The sequence below is a fragment of the Panthera tigris genome, chromosome A1, assembly GCF_018350195.1.
Source record: "Panthera tigris isolate Pti1 chromosome A1, P.tigris_Pti1_mat1.1, whole genome shotgun sequence".
In the NCBI taxonomy this organism is placed as follows: Eukaryota; Metazoa; Chordata; class Mammalia; order Carnivora; family Felidae; genus Panthera; species Panthera tigris.
Genome location: NC_056660.1, coordinates 83,634,309 through 83,638,046, shown reverse-complemented (window position 1 = coordinate 83,638,046; position 3,738 = coordinate 83,634,309). Strand labels below are relative to the sequence as shown.

Sequence of the window (3,738 nt, the reverse complement as noted above, 5' to 3'; positions counted from 1 at the left end):
AAGGATGTGGAGACAGAGGATCTCTTTTGCATTGTTGGTGGGAATGCAAGCTGATGCAGCCACTCTGGAAAACAGTACAGAGGTTCCTCAAAAAACTAAAAATAGAACTACCCTACGACCCAGCAATTGTACTACTAGGCATTTATCTATGGGATACAGTGTGCTCTTTTGAAGGGACACATTCACCCCCATGTTTATAGCAGCACTACCAACAATAGCCAAAGAATGGAAAGAGCCCAAATGTCCATCGATGGATGAATGGATAAAGAAGATGTGGTATCTATATACAATGGAGTATTACTCGGCAATCAAAAAGAATGAAATCTTGCCATTTGCAACTACGTGGATGGAACTGGAGGGTATTATGCTTAGTGAAATTATTCAGTCAGAGAAAGACAAAAATCATATGACTTCACTCATAGGAGGACTTTAAGAGATGAAAAAGATGAACATAAGGGAAGGGAAACAAAAATAATATAAAAACAGGGAGGGGGACAAAACAGAAGAGACTCATAAATATGGAGAAGAAACTGAGGGTTACTGGAGGGGTTGTGGGAGGGGTGATGGGTTAAATGGGTAAGGGGCATTAAGGAATCTACTCCTGAAATCTTTGTTGCACTGTATGCTAACTAATTTGGATGTAAAATTTTAAAAATAAAAAAGAAAATTAAAAAAAAGAAAAATGCTTCCGCTATACAACAGTCTAGGAACAAGAAAAATAAGTGTTTATTTTCATATGTCACTGAGATTTGGGAAGTTGTTTGTTGCATCACATTAATGCAGCAATAGTGAATCAATAATAAAAAATGGCAATGCTTTTGACATTGTACTTAATTTAATTTTCCTTAACTTTTTTGGTTCAGCCAGTCATGTCAGAAGATATGGACAGAAGAAACGAAACTTTAATAGCAGATTTTATTCTCTTCTGACTCTTCCCCAATATGAAGTATGTCAGTATCCTTATCTACAGTATCATCCTGATCTACCTAACTGCACTCACTGGGAACTTTATCCTGCTCCTCTGGATATGGATGTACTTAAGGCTCCACACCCTGATGTATTTTGTGATCAGCCAGTTTTCTGTTTTAGACTTGGCCCTAATAAGCAGCACTGTTCCAAATATGGCAATCAACTTTTTCTCTGGAAGGAAGACTATCTCATGTTTTACCTGCAGAACTCAGATATTTTTCTTCTTTAGGGGGTGCTGAAAGCATTCTCTTGACCCTAATGGCCTATGACTGTTATGTGACTGTGTGCAACCTTTTGAGGTATGCAGTCATTATGAACCACAGGGACTGTATGCAAATGGTTACAGTTGTTATAGACTCTAAATCTCATGTTCTTTTTTGGCCAGCAAGAGAGTGGATGCAGAAGTAAAAATGAGAGATAGCTAATGTCTGGGAAAAGACAAGAGCCCAGAATAAGGGTCCTTGTCCAATTTGTCAGTATCAGAAAGATTACAAACATGGTGATGGGCATGCACAAAGAGGCAATAAATCTGTTAACATGAACTCATGGACATGGGGGAAAGGGGTTCTTGAAGATATTCAGGGTTAGGGGTTTGGGTTAATACAAAACAAAATCCTGGTGCTGGACAGTTGGGCGGAAAGTTGTTTACAACAGACATGAGGCACCAAGTCTGTTTATCTTAGCTAGCCTAGGGGATGAGACAGATAGAGAAAATAACCTCAGGGTTAATAAGGCACCTTTTCTTTGCTAATCAGCTCTGCTCTGGGAAGCTTCACCCACAGCACAGTGGTCTATAGTCCTATTCACCTGTTTACCTAATTTGGTCCTTCCTTCCTTTGAAAACAGCTTTCTGCTATAGTACTAAGTTGGGGAGCACTTCCGCCCTGAATACCTAATCTTGTTTATTTCATATACCTATGTTCTCTACGGGAGCCTCTGCACCCTGTGGGACCCAAGGAATTTAACAAAAATCCCTTACCCCTGGAAAAGCAGAGCAAGACTAACTCCATTTTGTGCTACACCCACCATCTCATGTATAACCCCCACATGACCTACTTATTGCTTAAGACACTCCCCCACCCTAGTCAAGCCGCTGAGCACACCCTTACTGGAAACCGGCTCATATAGGAATGCGGAACCCCTAACCGCCAAAGAATGGAAACCCCGCCTTTTGCCCGCCAAACTTGCACGCCAATTCTTAAACCCTGCCTTTTGCCCGCCAAACTTGCGTGCCAATTCTGACCAGAGTGACAGGCTAGTTCAAACAGCTACTATAGGGTAAATTGTAATTCAATTGGCCACCTGCGTGTGGACTGACATGACTATGCAACTTTCTGTGTGTGTTACAATCTCATTGGCCACTGGCCCCTATAAAACTGCTATGACTTTTAACCTAGGGGTTCAAGTCCCTGCTCCACTGTGTCGGGTATACTTGGGCCCAAGCTCAAGCTTGCAAATAAACCCTCGTGCGTTTGCATCGGTATCAGCTCCTTGGTGGTCTCTCGGATTTGAAATCGGGGGCATTACACCCCGCCTTCTCTATACTTATTTACCTAATCTTGTTTACCCCAAACGTGGGTGTGAGCATCCTATGACTTTGTACTTTTTATGCCTTGTTAACCCATTGATGTAAGCCAGGGAATTTCTAAGCTTATTCCTCACATACAGTGTCTTGGATTGGGGACATTTTAGCTTCTATAACTTACACATCTTATACCATGAGTCTGCCAATCTGTGGCTCCAGAGAAATACACCATTTCTACTGTGAGATTCCAGGAATCATGAAGTTCTCATGCAAAGACACTTCCACCTATGAACTAGTGGCCTTTGTGATGGGAATTGCATTTATGATTATCCCCTTTGGATTTATCATGGCTTCCTATACCCTCATTTAGAGGGTATATGCCCTTCATATGAAATCTCCCCAAGGCAGGAACAAAGACTTGGCCACCTATTCCTCCCATCTTATGGTGGTAAGTTGTTTTCTAGGACCATATGTTTATATGTATATGACACCTGATTCTTCCCACACCCCGGAACAGGAGCAGGCTGTGTCTGTATTTTGCAGTGTTCTCACTCCCATGCTAAATTCCCTCATCTATAGTCTGAGAAACAAGAATGTGGTTGGGGCTCTTTAGATAGTCCTGGGAAATATTCAGTCTCTAAACAGAACATACGGAAAATTATGCGGAAAATTATGTGGAGGGCCAAGAGGCAAAGACCCCAGAAGTCTCCACAGTCACTTTTTCTGGCATGAAGAACTTTATTCTATCCCTCTCGAAGCACCATGTGGTTAGATTCGATCTTTAATATTAACTCAATCAAAAAGCTTAAGGACGTTAGTTAGTTTCTAATGAGTTGTTTCCAAGTGGCTAAACTCAACTGCCATTATTCTTGAAATCAGCTGATAACTTAAAAAACATTTCAGTTTTCTCTTCCTACACCTGCTGATGTGGGCTGAATGTTTGTGTCTCTCTCAAATTTATATCTTGAAATCCTAACTTCTAATGTGATGGTATTAGGAGATGGGTCTCTGTTCCCATGGTCATAGATGAATTTCATACCCTTATAAAAGACACCCCAGAGAGCTCCCTTTTCCCTTCTGCTACGTGTGTACACAGTAAGATGGCCAACTGTAAATTAGGAAATGGGCCTTCATCAGACACTGAATCTTCCAGTACTTTGATATTGGATTTTCCATTCTCCAGAACTATGAAAAGTGAATTTGTGTTATGTCACCTAGTCCATGATAATCTCTTATAGCAGCCT

The 3,738-nt window shown here is 41.1% G+C and overlaps 1 pseudogene; it reads left to right on the top strand.

The window, feature by feature from the left end:
* Nucleotides 1-941: 941 nt before the first annotated feature.
* On the top strand, nt 942-3,107 carry LOC102960869 (annotated as a pseudogene).
* Nucleotides 3,108-3,738: the final 631 nt, after the last annotated feature.